This window comes from Chrysemys picta, chromosome 12 (genome assembly GCF_011386835.1).
Source record: "Chrysemys picta bellii isolate R12L10 chromosome 12, ASM1138683v2, whole genome shotgun sequence".
NCBI classification, from domain to species: Eukaryota; Metazoa; Chordata; order Testudines; family Emydidae; genus Chrysemys; species Chrysemys picta.
Window position 1 is genome coordinate 19641729 of NC_088802.1, and position 5447 is coordinate 19647175.

Genomic DNA, 5447 nt, shown 5'->3' on the forward strand with positions numbered 1-5447 from the left:
CTTCCCACGGAGACAATAATGTCATCATTTGATTATATCTGTAAGGAAACACAGAATGAAACCATGGTCATGGGAGATATCTGGAAATCTTATTTTTGGTGAATAACTTCCGTTCAGTTAGTTTCTTCAAGGCACCTTTGATCTCCTTGTTCCTCATGCTGTAGATGATCGGATTCATCAGAGGAGGCACCACGGAATAAAGCACACTCACCAGACCTGATGGAGAATGGGAGGTGGGCTTCACGTAAGCAAAAACAGCAGTGCAAAATAACAAGGAGGCCACAATGAGGTGAGGAAGTCAGGTGGAGAAGGCTTTATGCCAACCCTGCTCAGAGTGAATTCTCAGCACTGTTTTGAAGATCTGAACAACACAGGATGGGTCACTCAATAATTGCCCTGTTCTGTTCATTCTTTGTGAAGCATATGACATTGGCCACTGTGTGAAGACAGGATATTTATATAGGTGTAAATTTCTAGTAACTCCACTGACATGAGTGGAGTTTTTCTAGATATTTACCAGTGTAAATACTTCAGTGTGCCAAAACGGATTCCACGTTATGTTCTCATGGAGACAATAATGTCAAGAACTGATTACATTCATAAAGAAACACAGAATGAGACGATGATCATGGGAGAAAGTTGGCCATGTTATTTTGTGGAGAATAGCCGTAACCCAATCATTTTCCACAGGGCAGATTTGATATCCTTGTTCCTCATGCTATAAATTATCAGATTCATCATGGGAGGCACCAGGGCATAAAAAACTGGCACCACGAGATACAGACATGAGATTGAGATGGAGGTGCATTTAATATAGGAAAAATTAGTAGTGCAAACAAGCTGGGGGATTTCACAGAAGAACTGCTCCATCTCATTGTCTCCACAGAAGATTATTGCAAACATGTTTCCAGTGTGCAGTGCAGAATTGAGAACCCCACTGATCCAAATACTGGCTGACATTTGGACACAAGTTCTCCTGTTCATCATTGACTCGTAGTGCAGTGGTTGGCAGATGGTGAAGTACCGGTCGTATGCCAGGATGTTCAATAGATAAGCTCAGCTGCAGCAAAGAAAAGGAAGAGAAAGTATTGGGCGGCTAATCCATAATAGGAAATGGCCCTGGTGCTCATGAGGGAATTGGCAATGGACTTGGGGACGACAATGGAGATTGAGCTAAGGTCTAGGATGGACAGATTCTTCAGGAAGAAATACATGGGTGTGTGAAGATGGTGGTTGAGAGCTATGGCTGTGATGATGAGACGATTCCCAGTCAGGGCTGCCAGGTAAATCCCTAGAAACAGCAAGAAATGCAAAATTTGCAGCTCCCGAATGTCAGAGAATCCCAGGAGGAGGAACTCAGTCGCAGTGATTTGGTTGGACATTTTCTTCCTCAGTACATTATGTGATGGCTGTGAAGGGAAAGACAAGGGCAATGGCCAGGGTTCGGCTGCCGTAAGTAGAGGCCTTGCTGGAGCCCTAGACAGGGCCGGCTCCAGGGTTTTTGCCTCCCCAAGCAGCAAAAAAAAAAAAAAAAAGCCGCCATGGCAAGCGGCGGCAGCTTTACCTCCGCTTCATTCTACTGTGGCAATTCGGCGGCAGGTCCTTCGCTCCGAGAGGCACTAACGGCATTGCTGTCTTAGGAGTCATTGGTCCTATCTATCTATCTATCTATCTATCTATCTATCTATCTATCTATCTATCCACTGCCGGGATTGTTTGATTCTCTCTCTCTCTCATGCCCCCATCACCGTATTATCCAGCAGCCATTGCGGTGTCCCTTCGCTGGATGTCCTGAGTTGCTGGGTCTCTCTGCAGTTCCTAGCAGACAGGGATCTACTCCATAGATGGACGCTCTTTGCTGCCCTCCTTGGGCAGGCTTGGCTGAGAGGTGATGGACTAAATGGGATGAGGGACTGAAAGCCTTTCCCAGCTCTTTAAAGGGCCAGGCACAGGAAAGAGGAGAGTGATGTGGGAAGGAAATGGTAGCCAGGGCTGGCCAAAGGACAGAATCAGGAGAGAATGTCTGGTGTTTGGAACTTTGACAGGAGGAAGCAGAGGTCGTGAGCTGATCCTTGGGGCTGGGGCCATATCAGGGGAGTGGAGCTGAGCAGAAGAGGGGACTGGTGGGCAAAGGGGTTCAACAGGAATCTCTGAGGAAGCTGAGTCAGGAATTCTGGGTGGAGAATAGGCTCTGGGCCATAGAGGGGGACTCTCAAAAAACAGGGACCGAGAGCGTCCATGAGGTGGAGGGTTGTGAGAGGGGAGGAACGGGATTGGGGCTGGGGGCGTTGTTTGCAGGTCTGGGCTGTATGTGGCAGAGGGAAGAAGACACCCGGGGACTAGAGTAAGAGCGTTCAGGGGGTGGAGGATGCATCAGATGCTGGAGTCAAAGGGCCTGAATCTCTTCTCCCTGAAACCAGACATACTCCAGTGTAACACCATGGACTACCCCTGAGATGAGTGATGGGGGAATCAGCCCCATTGTCTCCAGTGGGGTTACTCCTGATTTACACCAGGGTGACTGAGAGGGAAATCAATTGACTGCAGTGGAGTATTTCTAACTTTTCATACAGTTGGTGCATTTTGGTGCTGATTCATTGTACATTGCTAGAGATCAAACCGGAGCTCAGATCCTCATGCAGGGTCTCCAAAGCTCAAGGGCCAACTTAGCAGAGTGCAGTCCACTCACTGACCCTGAGGGGGAAATAAAATGACAGCGTTATTAGCCACAGTGTTTAATTCTCAGTTAGGCGTGTCAGCCTTTGAAGTGCTTGGAGTCACGCCAAATGGATTGCACTGTGCATGTGCCTGGCGAGAGGAGGAGATGGTTGAAAACTGTTTCTGACTTGCAGCCCCATAGCTGATGAAAGGAGAATGTTCTGGCCAAGAAACCTAGGTCCTGTGAGTCAAAATCTAACCCTGGGCAGAAATCTGTGCTTAAAAACAGGAGGCATCTGCCTCTGTTGAAGGGTATCTAATCTTGGGGAACTATCTCTTGAGCACAGCTGAATATTGAGAAGGTGCCGAAACTATTTTTGAAATGAAAATAAATAACCCATACACATGCTCACTGGGAGGGGGGGATGATTGGGGGCGGAAGAGTTGGTGGGAAAGGAAGAGAGGAGTTTTGGGGGCAGTGAGAGGAGGGGTGATTATGGAGAGGAGAATAAATGAGGAGATTGGATAGGAGACAGGTTGGGGGTTAGGAGATTGGGAGGGGTAGGGCACTGGGAAGGGGAACATGAGGGTGAGTGACAGCAGCCTGGGGGAATATTGGGGACAGGGGCACCTGACAGCCGCACATTCCCCTCCCATGTATGTGCCAATATCTGGAGGTTCCCAATCCATCTATGGGGGTCCAACACTACCTGCTCCCCTCATGTGATCTTAAGGGATTTGTCCTTGTCCTTCTGGGGGGCTTAACCTGTCTCCCTTAACCCTTTTTCATGTGTGCCGGGTCTAGGGAAGCGCGGCCTCTTGGGGTGTGAAGCTGAGAAGAGTCACATGGAAAGCGTGCACCAACAACACCGTGAAGACCCGGCTGGCCCTGGGGTGACTGGTACGAGTGATACAGTTCACACCTCTCGGAGCTATTGATTCAGGCCACTTCTCTGAGCATCCAATGTGACAGATGGATGCATCCGACTTTGTGCTGCACTTATGGAGAGGTTCTGGGGGTGGATGTGAGGGGAACCCAGACAGGCACAGAATAGAGTACCTGTCCAGAAAAACGTGGTGGTTCTGAAAAGAGACTTTTGCTTCTCTTGTCCTCCATATCCATTGCTATCTACAGCTGACACAAGGACCACTCCTACTAACATTTTTCTTTCTCTTCAAACAGCTAGAAAATTTAATAGCCAAAAACTTCACTGAAACAGAGTTAAGGTCTTCCAGTGAGACCTCGTGCCCATTCAGAAAGTCCCGTTCAGCAAAACTCAAGCTTCAGAAAACCAGGACATACAGAATTAAGGTAAGATAAGGTAAGGGAAATGCCCACATAACCTTAACTCTGCCCCCTTTGGGCGATGCCCCACAACACCCGTAACACCCACACTCAGGCTCTGCCTTGTCACTGCAATGGACAGGCGCTACCTGCGCTTGCCCTATGCTCGAACACTGTGTCTGATCTATCACTGGGCAACCTTAACTCTGTGTTAAAAACGCAAAATACTTTGGGTTTTTTTTTTTGCCATTTATAGCTAGATCCATCAATCGATTCTTATCTGATTTACACTGGTGTAAACCTAGAGTAACTCCACTGACTTCAGTGAATTTAGTCTGGATTAAAAACACTGTAAAAACAGCATTTTGTATAAAAAAGATTGCACATCATCTTCCCATTGAGGCAATAATGTCATCATTTGATTATATCAGTAAGGAAACACAGAATGAAACCATGGTGAAGGGAGAAATCTGAAAATTTAATTTTTGATGAATAACCTCCATCCAGTTAGTTTCTTCAGGGCACCTTTGATCTCCTTGTTCCTGGTGCTGTAGATGAGGAAGGCACCATGGAAGAAAGCACATCTACCAAAAGATCCAGACCTGATGGAGAGCGGGAAGTGGGCTTCAGGTAAGCAATAACAGCAGTGCAAAATAACAAGGAGACCACAGTGAGGTGAGAAAGGCAGGTGGAAAAGTCTTTATGCCAACCCTGCTCAGAGTGGATTCTCAGCACTATTTTGAAGATCTGAACATATGACACGAATATAAAACCAAAGCAGCTTAAGCCTAAGAATAGGTTAAAGGAAAGAACCATAGTTTCACCAAGGTACAGGTCAGAGCAGGCCAGCTTCAGTATTTGGGGGATTTCACAGTAGAACTGACCCACCATGTTGCCGCCACAGAAGGTTATTGCAAACGTGTTCCCAGTGTGTAGTACAGAAAGGAGAATTCCAGTGATCCAGGCACTGGATGCCATTTGGACACAAGCTGTCCTGTTCATTGTCATCTCACAGTGCAGTGGTTGTCAGATGGCGACGTATGAGTAATAGGCCATGATGGTGAGAAAAGCAAAGTCAACCGCAGTGAAGAAGATGAAGAGAAAGAGTTGGGTAACACATCCAGCATAAGAAATTGACATGGTGTTTAACAGGGAGTTTGCCACGGACTTGGGAACAGTGAGGGAGATAGATCCAAGGTCTAAGACAGACAGATTTATCAGGAAGAAGTACATGGGGGTGTGAATGTGATGATCAAGCAGTGCAAGGATGATAAGAAGGAGATTCCCTGTCAGGGATACCAGGTAAATCCCTAGAAACATCACAAAGTGTAAAATACGCAGCCACCGAACATCAGAGAATCCCATTATATATATTTAACCTGGTTGTGTGAGGTACCATTCAAACAGTATTTTAAATAAATTTTCTTCTATTGTGCTACAGACTGAGGTTGCTGGTCCTCTTTTCAAGTCAAATCACATTCCTCTGCTTTTCACAGTTCCTCAT

At 46.7% G+C, this 5447-nt stretch overlaps 1 pseudogene; it reads right to left on the bottom strand.

The window, feature by feature from the left end:
* Nucleotides 1-4459: 4459 nt before the first annotated feature.
* On the bottom strand, nucleotides 4460-5176 carry LOC135974515 (olfactory receptor 14A16-like; annotated as a pseudogene).
* Between the last annotated feature and the right edge of the window lie 271 nt (nucleotides 5177-5447).